General features: G+C 44.5%; 1 protein-coding gene across 5 annotated transcripts in view; it reads left to right on the forward strand.

The window, feature by feature from the left end:
• Positions 1 to 15,216, forward strand: part of MED12 (mediator complex subunit 12) — a 1,704,158-nt gene that overhangs the window by 124,399 nt on the left and 1,564,543 nt on the right. The window lies entirely within an intron of this gene.

The following is a 15,216-nucleotide window of genomic DNA, read 5'->3' on the forward strand; positions in this document are numbered from 1 at the left end:
TACCATGTCGTCCTTTATTGTTCCTGGTAGTCACACGTGGTGTTTCTACTCGGATCGGTGGTCTTGATTATCTTCTGTCTTCCAATCTCGTTAAGAGATCTGGGATTTTTGTCTTCCTTTTGATGCTCTTTATCATTCCTTAGGGGCACCCTTGATGTTAATACTCAGGCTTTTGATCTCGGTCTTCTTCTGTCTTCCAGTTGTCTGAGAAAATCCGTCATCTTTACTTCTTTACCCGCTGCTGGTTTCACCTGTGGGTAAATATTAAATTATTTCACCCTTTTTTTCAGATTTGTCCAATTTGTTTCTTTCGATGATAGTTCTTCCCTTTTTGTTCCTTGGATGTGGATTCGATTGTCCATGGCTTGCCAGTCGGACGGGCTGATATTCTCCCACAGTTCTTCCTTTGTTTTGTTAAATGATCTCAATAAGATCACTCGGGCCTGCATTAGATTCCAAGTCCGTTTCAATGGCTGATTCATTATTGATCTCACTGTTTGGGACAATTTCTAATGAGGCCTATTCTTTGGGCAAATAATTTAGTTTCATTTCTCTCATCGGTTTCTTTGCCAGATGCACCAGCTCTTCACAAAGTGGTGTTTTAATGTTCCTTAAAAAGGCTCTGGAGCCGTTTAGCTTTTCGTTTAGTTGCTTGTTTTTTTTTGTTTTTTTTTTGTTTTTTTTTGTTTTTTTTTGTTTGTAATTTCACTGGAGGGTCTTTCTCTGAGATAATTTCTGAGCTTAGTTATTGGCATGGCTAGGAGATTTGGGTCCTGAAACATTGCATATCTCAGTTTTGTCTCCTCACCATCCGATATTAGGATGGAGTCCACTTTTGCTGGTCTGGGGGCGCCAAGTCCCCTTCCCAGGACTAAGGGACCCCTTGCTTGCTTGCTGCGTCGATTTCTTAGTTTTCAGACGGTTGTTCGCCTTTCCTATTGGGTCTGTATTGCATGAAGGGCCATGATGGTTGTCTTGAACCAAAGAGCACAAGGAGGCTTTTTGCTGATTGGTCTTAATTATCCATTTATGATCTTCCATAAGTAGTTGTTTTTAATTTGTTTCCTGTCGCATCAGATCGCATAAGCGACTTTGCCATTGGTGAGTGAAGTCAGACTTCTTCTCCATTCTCACATCTAGTATTTTTGCAAAGCCTTCAATTTCATTTAGCTGCTCCTTTTTGTTTTCAAATTCAGTGTGTACACCGATTGTAGCGATACATGAATAGTCTCATACAGTTTGAGGAAAGGGGCAATCGCGATGTTCAAGGCTGCCATCACCACATTCTGGGTATGGACGAAATAGTCCATTCTTCCCTTGCTGCATAAATCGCTGATTTTCTCAAGGGAGATCTCTTTGGCTTAGAGGAAGAGTTCCCACTTAGAGAATTTCTTTGGATTCTGATCAAATGCATCTAGTGGTACGTCGCCATCAAGCGCTGCAATATTTTTCCTTTATAAAGGATAAGGTTCTCTTTTTTTCACTTACAATTTTCCCTGTAAGACTTGAAATGTCTTGGATTAATGTATTCACCAGGCTTGAATTGCTTACATTTATGGGTCCTGAGGCTGTCTGCCCGGGAGAGGGTGCACAGCATGGGGGGGCTTGCCGGGCTCGTACACCCTTTTTCCATAGTTGAAGCCTGGGAGGCCCCCTTATCATTGTTGACATCTGGTCTGTTTAAGTGCTCTTGCACATCCACCTGCGCCATTGCGCTTTCCCTCGTTAGTTCTGTGATTGTGTTTTTTTGATAAGTCCTCGTTTCTGCCCAGGTGGCTTCATCTTGGCAGTCTGTGATCTCTATTTCACTTAGATCACTCTGTTGCTGTGTATCCGGGTGTCTTCCTGGGGTTGAGCATCCAGTTTCCAACAAATTATTTAATTGCAAAGGACTCAGAGTTGTTTGGAGAGGCTCAGTTATGTTAGGTTTGTGGTGTATAGGTGGAGGAGCTAGAGGATCTACGACTTCCTAGAGCCGAGTTTCCCCCTCCTCTATAGCCTCGTCGCACTGGTCTAAGGACGATGTTTGTGGGAGGGAAGGTATAGCCTTACACTGTTGCGGATCCAATGAGGCTTCCAAGCTATTTGTAGCAATTGGGGTTTCCTGGAGAAACTCTTCGATGTCCAATTCCGGGATGTTGCTAAGTTCCAATATCTGCTTGCTTGGCCTTGAGGTTGGCGTTAAGCAAATCACCCCTAAGAGCATACTATCTGCTCCGGAAGGCCTAAGGTAGCAAGGGCCAGGCAGATCTTGATGGTTCGAAACAAGTCTTGATGGGCAGGCCACCTCGCCTGTCTCCTTTTGACTGAGAGGTTTGGCAGAGATCCACAATTCTCTCCCTAGGAGAGACTATTAGCGTGGACTGTGCTTGTACACCAACTCTTTCCGACCCATGCATTGGTTGCAACTTAGATTCAGACGTGTGGAAGAAATTGGAGGATATTACATCCTCTTTCCTGCTTTGCGTGATATCAGTAGGTGAATTAGCCACTGCTTCCAGAGTGGATCATGATGTCCGCCCCTTATCAATAATGTCCTATCCTTTGTTTACAAAGGGCAGGCGGGATTGTCTTAGAGGCAGAGTCAGTTTCGGCCTTTGTGCCATAGACGGCGATGAGGAGGCGGGGACGGTGGGGTAAGAAGCTAGGCGCTGCCTTCCCTGCTGTCTGGTTTTAATCCTCCGGTCCGCTCCCAGCTCTGTCGAGTCGCTAGTCAGGCGGCCCATTGCCCACATAGTGCAGCTCCTCAATTCAATAGATGAATGGGGATGAGTGGAAGCTGCGTCAGGTTTTCCAAAAGAGGCACCTGGCCCCTTCAGGCACCACCAACAACACAACACCCAAATCAGTCTGCTACTTTTTGCCGCTGCCTTCTCTGGTCACACCGCGGTTTGCAGGTCACGACTACAGATATCGGCAGATCACGGATCGCGGTTCCTGTCTCTCTGGTCCTCACAGGCTCAGCTCACACAGGGAAAAACTGCTAAGGCGGTAGAAGCGGAGGAACAGATGGGCCACACCGGACCGCCAAGCCACGAAGCCACTATCGGAAGTTGGGGCTTGCCTCATTGCTTATGTTGACCGGCGAAAACGGCGAGCGCGCCCTTCACTTGCAGCGGGCTTACTTTGACATTCTAGTCTTCCCTGGATATTTCTGTTACTGTTCTTGTCCTCACTTGTGCTTGTGTAATTCCTTTGTTCAGAGTTTGGCTGCTCCGAGCAGACAATCTCTGCCCCTTTCCTTTGTCACGTTTCAGTAGTGTACCTTGTGCCATATTGTTAAGCGTGCTGGTTCCTGCTTCAGGAGGCAGTCATTGGTCAGTTCCTGCTGGACCCGTACATGCTTCAGTCTTGTGAGTACTGTTTCCTTGTTCGTGCCTCAGGGTCCAGACACTCACTCCTGCTTCTCCTTTCCACAAGCATTCAGAGTGGGGCTGTGTAACAGTAACCAGCTCAGAAGGCTAGAGTTTCACCAGACCCTGTGGAAAACTCCCCCGCACCCCATTCTGTGTACCCCTCAAGTGGGTACCTACAGTGTTTGTCTTGTACTCCCTGATCCTTTATTGCCTCTCTGTAGTACTTGCCTATCCTTTCTTGGCTGCAGGATTCCTTACTCTCTCGTCTCTTGTGCACTTTTCTTTCCTATGCTTTGCTGGCACGTCTTTGCCCTCAAGCCCCTGACAGCAGGAGGTTCTAGCTTCCTGGTCATTGCAGCGAAACCTTGAAACACACTATCGCCAGATCTGAGCAGTTGCACTGGTATTTCCGCTGACACTTGAAAACTTGGCTCTTCACCTAGGGAGCTCCTGGAATTTGAGCCACCACCTACTTTCTCTTACTCCTCTGACCTTTTATTGAAATGAGGTTTACCTCACCGTGTACTGTACTGCAACTAGTGCCTTGATGCCCATGGGTTTAGAACGCTTTTACAAAATAAATACAATACAGCACAACACTCAATTGGCACCCTATGCACATCCCAATTTTGGATTCAACTTCATCCAAGATGACTGACAACCCTGTAAACCCACTGCTGGTTTAGGAGTAGAAAAAGGACTAGATGCCAAGCCTTCTAATGGGGAGTAAAGGAGACTGAAGGGGAGGAATGTGTGCTAGTGAACTTCTGCTCTACACTATAACCTTTTTATTATCAAAATCATCATTATGGTATTTATTGAGCACAGACATATCTTTTAGAAGCAACGGAGTGCTTTAAAGCGGTATACAACAGTACAGATGCAGAACGGAGTGCTTTTGAGAGGTAACGACAGAATAGATATACAGCGGTGCACAGCGGAGGGGTACAGCTGTACCGTCTGGCGGGGAGGAGAGGCACGAGGCAGCGTTTAGCGAGTGAGGTCGTACGAGGGGCAACGTGATGGCTTAGGTTTTGAGGAGGAGAGACTCCTTGAAGAGGTCGGTCTTGAGTTATTTTCAGAATTATGAAAGTATTCTGTGCTTGTACCGCTGTTCATAAAACCAACTGTTAGGTAAGATTTTGTCACAGAACTGGTGGATCTTCCTGACCTGGGTCAACACCAGAACTTTTTGCTTTACTAGTGGGATATTTTTCCTTAATGCTTCCGTGAGTGGGAACCTTTTTCCACACTCACAGAATCTTTTACTCTTTTTTTTTTTTTTATGGGTGTGTTTTATTATTTTATTTTTTTACTCTCCATAATGTCTTTTTAAAGTTATCCTACAACTTATTGGCAAGTGTTGGAGAGAATTCATGGAAATGTGCTAATTCCCTCCACATTAGAGACCCCCATCAACTTTGGTGGCTTTTGAGGACTTTATTTTTTTTAACCATGAGAGAATGAGACCCTTGTCCCACTCATGTATTTTAATGTGATTTCTGAGCTTTGTGTTTCTTTTGACTTTGGAGTCTGACAAACTCCATAGGCATCATCTTTTACATTGGGTCACACAGCACCTTCAGTGCAGTGGCACAGGGAAGTCTTTCAGATTTCCCCAAGGTTTAAATACCTTCTCTGGGATAAACTACTGTTTCCCAGAGCAGTAAAGTGAAATTGACTTTACTTACAATTGTAACTTTATCGACCCAGCACACATGATCTTACAATAGTGTGCTTGAGGGGTTACTTAGTATCCCCTTTGTCTAGCTTCTCATGTAACATTTTTATGTTACCCTTTCCTCACTGAATGGCTGGTGGCAGTGGTTTTGTTTTAACTACTGTGGTGTGCATTTACCGCGGGCTGCGTTCGCAGTTGCAGTAAAGCACCAAAAGGTGGCATTTTTGTAAAAACGGCCCAGTCTTCTTTTTTCGCCATTTCTTTGTGGAAAGGTCCTTCTTGAGATTTACTCTGCGTGCCAAACCAGGTTGGGTCCCAATGTTCGCTTTGCCTTTGGCGGGATTCAAGAGTGAAGCCCGCCTCTGGCTCCAGGGTGTCTGGAGTGGGCAGGAAGTGAGGGAGGTGCCCAAATTCCCTGTGCTTAGTCTCCTAGGAGACCCAAATGCACTCTGTAGTGATTGGCTGGCTGACTATCTGGCAAGGACAGCCACCCTGCTCGGTGATTGACAGCTAGCTGGAATGAATGGGAGAGAACTGAATAAATGGCGAGGCTTTTGGCTTGGAAGGCAGAGTTGACCACTGGACGAAGGAACCAAAGGAAAACTTGAAGAGGACCCCTGCTGCAACTCCTGGACTGTTGGTGTCCCGGTGAAGCCTTGCTGCTGTGCCGAAACACCAAGTTTGCATCAACAGCGAAGCCCCTGTACGGACGACTTCTCCCCTTCAGTTGGTGGGACCAATCAACTCCAAAGTAAGCCACCTGGACATCCTTCTCATAGCTGGTTGAATTTCCATAGAGTTGCTGCTGGAAACAGTATAGCCAGGGAGAGGAACACCAGATTGTGTATGTTGCTTTTAAGCTGGCCTAGCACTTCAGGAAGATCCTCCGGACTCCCAGGAAGCAGGACTGACCAAGCCTGAGCCCCCTCAAGAGTGCAGGACCTCAGAAGCAAGGAAAGTCCATCTCGACAGCCAGGAACCGCAGTGTTGCCATTTGCGGTAGACTCGAGGATTTTAAACACTGAACAGCCACTGATTTGAAGTTTGCCGGTTGCGAGCGGTGACCGTCACATTGCAGAGCAGGAGTCCCCCGACGTCCTCCCTGTTGTCCCCATGACTGAGGCCGAGGAACAGTGAGACCTGCAGAGCTGCACACAGGAACAGGAGTCATCTGCTGCATCTTTTCTTCAATTCAAAGGTACTGTACAAAGTCTGAGAGAACTTCTTGCTGTAGAGTTGCTTGCATCTCCTACTACTCACAAGTCTAACGGCTTCTGGCCCTATGTTTGATTCTTCTTTCTTCAAAGACTTCTAAAACATTGTGCAAAGACTTTTCTACTTATCTACCAGAAGTGCTTCATTCTATATTAGACTTTTGCCCACTGACTTTGGCCTAGCCTGTTATACTGAATGACTCTGCTGTGGGGATCCAAAAGTATTTGCCTGCTTAAGAATATTTGTGGTCTCTTGTTGTTCTAATAATCTTTTCCTTTTACCAACTTATAACTGTATTTTAAATGCAAACAGCAAGATATTAATGTCCCCAGCACCCTAGCTATGGAAGTCACCGAGGGTGTAGGTTGTGTCTGTGGGCCATCCCAAAAGAGTCTTTACTGATTTAGAAACTGAGTGTACAGTATTGAATTGTATTTGTGTGTTACTATTATATTTCCCCCTTCTGAAGAAGGCTTATTCTAACTGACTGATTAATTAATAATTGTTTATTCAAGAAACCTTGTGTAAGTGTTTATTTGAATACTTGTCAATGTTATTCTCTGTGCAACTCCCCTACAGCTCACATTGAACCCTCTTGAGATAAGCCTGGCTGCTCAACACGCTACCAAAACTGTGTAGTACAAGCTTATTCCAAAGTTTGGGTTTCCTATACCTGTTGTCAGAGTTGTTTGTAGTGTTCCCAGAGGGTACTGCATACAAACTTTGCCTAACAGCAATAAGTGCCTGTTGTTGCTGGGTTGCCCTAGGGGCTCCCCTTTTAACTTTCTTTTGCTAACTAGAGTTCCCAAGGGTAGAAAGGATCTTTTGGATCCCTTTTACATTTTACTTTGTGAAACCAGCACACTCCACCTTATACAATATATCCCCTTTCACTACACACAACCAATTCCTTTGGTTTAGGTCAATTCAAGGTAAGTACATTAGGATTTGACAGACTGGTGTTGTGAAACAAAATCCATTGCCGGGGGTTAAACACTCACTTTTTGATAGTAATGACAGTTGGGTCTTACGAAAGAAAAGCGTACCCATGGGAAGAATTGTAACCATAGTCAAACACACTTAGCACATTGAATAAACACCAGGGAATAGTGCAGAAAAATCATAGGCAATACTTTTGTCAAGGCAGTAGCAACAGAGGACATGTTTTCAAAATACAGATAAAGTCAATAGACCTGCGGCAGTGTCAAATGAAGCTGGGCTCTGTTACCCAGGATCACACGATAGAACAGTTCGAGATGGACGTTGCCAGGAGTACTTGGATATTGTCAAAAAAAGGAGGCAAAAGTTATAAGCGGGAAGGAAGAAAAGACGAGCCTTTCGGCAAGGAAAGGGGTTCACCCCGATTCCTCCAGGTCGCACGGAGAAAACGACCAAATGGACACAGTACCTTATTCAAATGAAGAAAGCTGGTGCTACGTCAGTTGTTCCTGGTAGTTCCTGAAGCTTCAGTCGTGGGGACAAGGACGACGTCTGGAGCAATCTGCACTACCCCGGGATGAGGGCAGCAGCAGCAGCAAAGCGTCGGTAAATAAAAGGTGCACTCCTTTTAAAACAGGAGAGGGCTCTTCTGATGGCTATCCGGACCACTACAATTCCATGCAGCGATTTCAACCCAGAAGAAGATTCTCTGGCTGTAGAAGGTGGGTGAGCTGGTTGATCCCACCAGGCTCAAGGGACGAAGACTCCGGACTGAATCTTCTGTCGTTGAAGGGTAGGTAGCTCAGGACTGCAGCAGGGCTTCACCGGGACTCGGGAGTTACAGCAGCCGTCTTCTTCTCCGCTTCTTTTCGGTTCTTGTAGTTCCAGTGGCGACTCTGACTTCCAGCCCAAGAGTCCTGTCTTTTATGCGAAAATCCCCCATTCACACAGCAGGGGGTTGTCCAGCCTGGACAACCCCTCCAGCCAATGAACACAAAGTGCGACTTGGGTCTCCAAGGATACCCTGTGAAGGGGGTGACTAAACCCCTCCCTCACATTTAGCCCACCTAGACACCCAGACGGCAAAGGAGGGATTCTGGACAGAAGCCCGCCAAAGGTCGGCGAACAAAGAAGGCAAACCTGGTTTGCCGCGCAAAGTAAAACACAAGGAGGATATTAACAAAAAGAAATGGCGATAAAACTTGACCAGAGTCAAATTAAAAAGTATTTGGTCAAGCGGGTTTAAGTTCGAGGCTAATACAATAGCCTAAAACAGTGCCACATTTATATAGTATAATTGCGGTAGAAAAGATAGGGTAGATACCACTGCCACCAGCCTTGTCTTAGTGTTAAGGGAGCGAAACAAAGCCCCAAGAGGTGCAGACAAAAAGGAGTATGAATTAACCCCTTCCAATACTCCATGTAAGATGGGGTGTATTGGGTCTGCAAATTAAATGACTACATAAAGTAAATGGCAACTCTACCTGTTTCTGGGGGGGACAGTAGTCAGTCCCAGAAAAATTGAGTCCGTGGGAAGTCTTGGAGACAACCCTGTGTCACTGCACTAAAGGTGCTTGTAACGCACACAAAAGTTGGGCTCATGGAGTGGTGTGGCTCCAGAGCCCAAGATCACACAAACAGTAGAAATACACATGGCAAAACACAAGTAAGAGTGGGAAAAAGGTTCACACTCTTACCAGGTGGAAAACATAAACCCCAGAAATCCAGCAAAGCTGATGAGGGACTCACTAGGTAAGGGAAATTAGCCATAAATGAGAATTCTCCATAACAATCCACAAACCCCTACTGGACGCTTATGATACTAGGGCTGCACAAGCAATCAAAGGAGACAAGGGGCGCCCAGTCGCTGGCCTACTAACCGCAGTGAAAGCTGGTTCAGGCTTCTCTATTTTAAAGGTGCTGGTCTCTGAACACTTATTCCTTGTCCTGTTGGCAAGTTGGTCACTGGCCAAACCAACCACCCAAGAAATAAGAACTCCAAATCTGATAATCGGCAATTGTTACTGGAACCCTGACTTAATCTCCAACACTGATTTCATCAGGAAAATGACTTCAATAATCGACGCAGCTCAAATAAAATTTGACATTCCACAATTCATTATTTGTGGTGACTTGAACGCTATCTGTGATCCTGATAGCTTGACCGCTAGTTCCATCGACAGGGAAGACCTACGTGAAATAAGAGGAAACCTATGACAATCAGCAATGTCACCAAGAGACATCGTATCCACGGAATCGTTCCATCCAAGAATAAAACCATCGATTCCAACTTGGCAAAGTGGAGATAATCAGCCAACCTAGATCACGTTTTCATCTCAAACAAACTAGCGGCAAGTATCTTCACTCAAATGATACAAACACAAAACAGTGATCACAATTTAACACTGTTATCATTTGAAAGTGGAAATGAAAGCCTGACCCACCTAACGAAATCAACAGTAGTATCAAACGGGGGAAACCGACTCAGACTAAAACCCCATTTAATCAATTCTCTAACAGGACTATATCGAGGAAAGGGAAACGGATTCTGAAATTGTTAACACTTTACAAGTTGACTTCCAACCTTTCTTGGAACCATGTACGATAAAAAAACAGCTCCAAGACTTTGACATAAAGCGTTCAAACATAGCTATGATGTAGTCTTGGTGGAGAAAAGAAAGGCCCTTCGACTGATACAAGAATCACCTCAAAATCAAATTCTTCGCGCCTGAGAGAAGAAGCTAGAGCTGCCAAACAAACCTATAAAAACTGGATAGCTGGCCGTAGAAGGTCTTTATTTCAAAATGATGCAGAACAGATGTTAAAGGCCTTATTCAATTAAAATTCAAGAGACTTTTGGCAACTAATTAAACAGAGCGCCGACATTCCTCCTGACACACAACAAAATCCTGTTCCGGAAGCAGCTTGGGAACATTTTATGACCTTGTTTGGTGGTCAGGGCGAAACTCATTGATGGTCCTTCAAGAGATTTGGGACCCAAATTATTCCCTAGAAGACATTGAGTCAACAAATAAAAAACTGAACCCCATCAAGGACCCCTGGCCCCGACAGGCTAACCAACGCAATGCTAAAAGAACATCCTCAGGAATGGGCACACTTCATAAAGGCCATTTTGGATAAGATCTGCAAGGCGCGACAATTACCGTCATCCTGGAAAACGGCAACCATCGTGCCGATTTACAAACGAGGCCAAAGGGACGACCCAAAGAATTATCGCCCCATTGCGTTACTAGATGTCGTAGGAAAAATCTTTGGAACCTTTCTCCTCTCAAAATTCATTAAACGGTCAACCTTACATGGCTGGTACGACACGTTTCAAACTGGGTTCATCAAGAACATCGGTAGATCGGCTAACATACATCTTCAAAGCGCAAAGTCATCAGTTGGGGACGAGGATCTACATCGCTTTTGTAGACCTCGTCCAGGCTTTCGACAGAGTAGATCGCAATCGATTATGGGAAAAGCTGAGAGACCGAAATTGCTCTGCTGGAATTCTGGACCCATTGATCCAACTAGACTCCAACACTTCGGTAAGAGTGTGCCTAAACAGAGAGGGACTATTAAGCCGTCCTATTCCAACTTCAAGAGGGATTAAACAGGGCTGTCACTAACCCCAGCCATCTATAACTAAGGATCACGGCCACTTACTTCGAATATTCCCACCTACAACAGGGAACTCCAAGATCAATAGATGACTTTACGCAGATGATTTGATCATGATCGACTAGACACCCATTGGCCTGCAAAGGCAACTGGATAGCCTGCAACGTTACCTGCACCAAAACGCGTTGGAACTCAACAAAGGCAAAACTACAATGATTTGCTTACAGCGAGCAAAAAGAAAGAAAAACCACCCAAACTGGTTCCTGAATGGAAAAAAAGATCGAAGAACTGGACTCGATTTAAATATCTGGGTGTCCAGTTCGGTAGAGGCTCAAGCACAAGACCTTCTGAAATCAAAAGTCAAGATCCTAGCAGCTCAAAGGTGCTAAATGGACAAGAAGTTTGGCCGATTTTTCCATGGTAGCCCTAGTGAACTTCTGCAGAAGTAAGGTCATCCCCACATTAACATATGGTGCAGACGGCGTGATTCACATCCCCACCAAACTATGGCCCACCCTAGAAGGTTCATTTTGGCGAAAGGTAATAAACCTTTCAAATGCAGCAAGTACAATACGGATCAGAAATTAGCTTGGTTTTTCCTCTCTTGCTTCAATTGTGGAGTGGAATGCCTTGAGCCTCTACCGCAAAACACGACGTTCTGAACAACTGGTTTGAAAACAGGAAATGGCCACTGGTGGAAATTTTTAGCTCTGAAGAAGACTTGATGGTGAATCCACTGCAGGTCAAGAAAAAACAACAAATTGGATTGGATCCGTACATCTGAAGAGGCAAACAAAATTAGCCTAGCAAAAGATCTACCTCCAATTGACATAAGATTGAATCATCGCAGAGGATACCTGAAAAGATTTCCTGATAAGTCTTTCAGGGATACTTTCCTTCGAATGAGGCTGAACTTACTTAAAACAAAGTGAACTACATACAAGGAAGATCAACAACGGGAGCATGTCGATTGTTCCAACCGACCGAAGAAACGGAGTCCATACAACATCTCCTGATGACTTGCCCTGAATGGAGCAATGCAAGAACCAAGTACCTGTCACCGTTGACACAGAATTCTTTGGTTATGGACAGAGACTTTTTGGAAGATCCTTATTTGTGGAGAAAAAACAAAGCTTGTGATAGCGGCCGTCTCCATGATGAACTTAATAATACCAAATCTTGAACAAGAACCTTGACCTCAAATAGAAGTTGGAGACCTGGCTTACCAGAACATTCTACCACCTCTTCATGGCCCTTCCTCATCTTTCATCTTTTGATTGCCCATTTCACAAACTTACCTTCAAGTTTCTCTTCCTCACTACTTTGGCCTCCTTTTCTCAGGCTTATCACAAAAGTGCTTGATTGAATACCAACAAAATGAAATGGATGCAAGTAATTCTTAAACTCCATGGGTTGTTTTTTGTCAAAATTGATCAAACCAATTAAAAAAAAAACTTGCCTAGAGCTTTCTCCATTGATCCCTGCTGCAAAGTTCCTTCTGAGGTCTTGTTTTCAATCACCACGACAAGGAATCCACTGACTGGGTATTTGGCTGTATACCCTGAAGTCCTCTTGCTGCAAAATCTTCTTCAATGCTGAGGTACTGTGTTTGCTTGGGTATGTACTTAACTTAAGCTTGTTAGGATTTATGTGTAGCTGTGGGTTGATTTCTGTGATGGGGAGGCCTCTCATCCAGTGCACCCAGTCCCACTGCTAGAATCCTGCTAGGGTGTCTTCTGCGAAGCCCCCTGGACCCTCTTCTAACTCTGAAGTAAAGTACTCACCGGTTTTCCCAGTCTTCCTAAGGAACTTTGACTTTTGCTACTTAAGAAACTACCCTTACACTGCCTGTTGGACACTAGATCCTAGTGACCCCCCTTCTGCCTCTGAGAACACTCATGATCCAAGAATAAGGGAAAGACTTTTAAGGGATTGGGACTTTTGCCTAGAAAAGAAAATAAAGTGTTGTAAAAGTTACTTGTAAAGAGTTGGTTGGTAACTGTAACTCTAAGAGTGAACAGGTTTACAAAAGTTCTTATTGGATGTGTGATGCACTATTCTTAAAAGTATGGTTAACATCTTTTCTTTCCTTAGAAACTGATTTTCCAGTCTAATAGAAAGTACATGTGAGGGTATACTACTCACCTGTGATTAGGTTGTGCCTCTTCCCAAAAGTAATGTGTTGCTTTCACCAGATTATTCCTGCAGGGTAATTGTACGAGTGTCCTCCAACTGTTGCCCTTGCATTACTGAATGTAATTGTGGAAGTAACCATTGGTTTTTACTCCCCAAAAATAGGTGTGACCTATACTGAATGTATATGAAAAGATTTTGACTTCTTAAAACTGTCAGGTGTTCCAAATAAGGTTTATACTTTGGTCTGTTTACCTTCAAGTATAGTTTTGTTTTCATAATTGTGATTAGATATTAATTTATTTTTTGCATTTATAAAGCACACAGCAGCCCTGGGGCATTATGTTGCTGTTACAAGACTACTTTCTTAGTTACATTGCAAGGACTTAGTTGCTTTACAAGAATGCTTAGTTGAGTTACCGGAATACTTAGTTGCATTTACAAGACATACAAGAGTACTTAGTTGCATTCCAAGAATAATTAGTTGCATTACAAGAAAGCTTAGTTGAGTTACAGGAATACTTAGTTGAGTTACAAGCGTATTTAGTTACATTGCAAGGGTATACAAGCCGCACCTAATTACGGTGGCTTAAAGCAAAGGAAGCAGGTAAAGAATTGCATTCAATCAGATGCCTTGGATTTTGAACATCGGAGAGGTGGGAAGGGGATGGGGGGGGCGCACAGCATCATAGATGTCCATGGGGGAGTATGGCACACAGCATCATATAAGACCATGGGGGGGGGGCAAACAGCAGCATAGATGCCCATGGGGAAGGTGGCACACAGCATCATAGAAGACCATGGGGGAGCACAGCATCCTAGAAGACCATGGGAAGGGGGGCACACAGCTTCCTAGGCGAACACAGTTACAGCGAGATGGAGCAGTTAGAAATGGGCAACGTTACCTGCAGAACACACCGAGGGAGCAGGGTAACAGGAGTATACAGACAGTAGGTACTCACTTAATGTTGGTGGCAGAGTATAGCCGGTTTGAGTGGAAGAACCTACGTGTATAATGACCGGCCCAACGGCTCAGACAGACACCGACAGGCCCTTAAGAGCGGCCTGTTAGATGCAAGGCCCGGCTTCTGCTGGCGGTTAGCCTGATAGGCTAATGTAGCGGGGCTAGGCCAATCATATTAGCCCAGTGATGCTGGTCTGAGCCTCAGGCCGGATGGATTCTCGCGTCTGCCAGCTTGAAAAAGGGACGCAAATTTTAAAAATTGGAGGAGCTCAATATGAAAGCGGATCAGCCAGCTGAATGCTGGGCGCTCAACTGAGCCGTTCTGATCTTGCAGCTGGAGCGATCACAGGTGTTTCATCAGGGGCACATATAATGTGTGATAGTACTTACCCCTAGATTTACCTGACCTACCTGTATTTAAATAAATCCTTTATTTTTACATGCATATTGTTTCAGTGTTTCTTTGGATCATTTGTATTACAATTTCAACTCTACTGATTCTACAGCCCTCTTCCCCCCCCCCCCCTAAGATAAGCCTGGCTGTTCTGTCTACGCTACCATGTACTCCGGTGTTACAGCTTTATACTGAGAGTGGAGTCTTGTACTGCCTTAATTGAATGGTTTTGATGAAGTTGGGTAGCACTTCAGAAAACCTGTCCTAACACCAACCATTAGACATAGCATCAAATTCAAGAGCCTCAAACAGCACAGGCAACTAAAAACAGAATACAAACCGCATTCAACCTCACCAATCAAAAGGACAATCATTCTGAAACCGAGTGGATGATTTGAACACCAGGCCAGAGAAAGCCAAAACAGATGGGTTCAACTTTGGGAACAGTTCTATGCCATTCAGTTCACCACATTTGCCTCGTGGTCTTCTACTTCAAATGTTCCCTGATTACTTTTTTCAATGTCTTCTTTTAGTGGTGGCATACCTACTATACCCTCTCCCTCCTCCCAACCCTTACACCATTCCCTCGCTACACCGATTCAATGATGCATCAGTCTTTGAATCTTCAGTGAGTCAAAGTACAAAATACAGATTACGTATTGTAAATAACTTAAAACATGTAATTGTCTAATGTACAGAGGCATTAGACCTCAGGCTGGTGAAGGTATGAAGTTTATATTCTCCATTTCTATAAGGTGAGTTGGGGGCTTGTTACCTTCCACTAGTGCTGGAATCCACTCACGTAGGTATGTTCTACTTTGCGTTGATATCTGTACCAACATTGCTGCTGGTTCTTTTTTAAATGATGTTTGGGAACTAGACACATCCCACATTTGCAGTGATGTTTGTT

Source organism: Ambystoma mexicanum, chromosome 5p (genome assembly GCF_040938575.1).
Source record: "Ambystoma mexicanum isolate Mex_15411 chromosome 5p, UKY_AmexF1_1, whole genome shotgun sequence".
Classification (NCBI taxonomy): Eukaryota; Metazoa; Chordata; class Amphibia; order Caudata; family Ambystomatidae; genus Ambystoma; species Ambystoma mexicanum.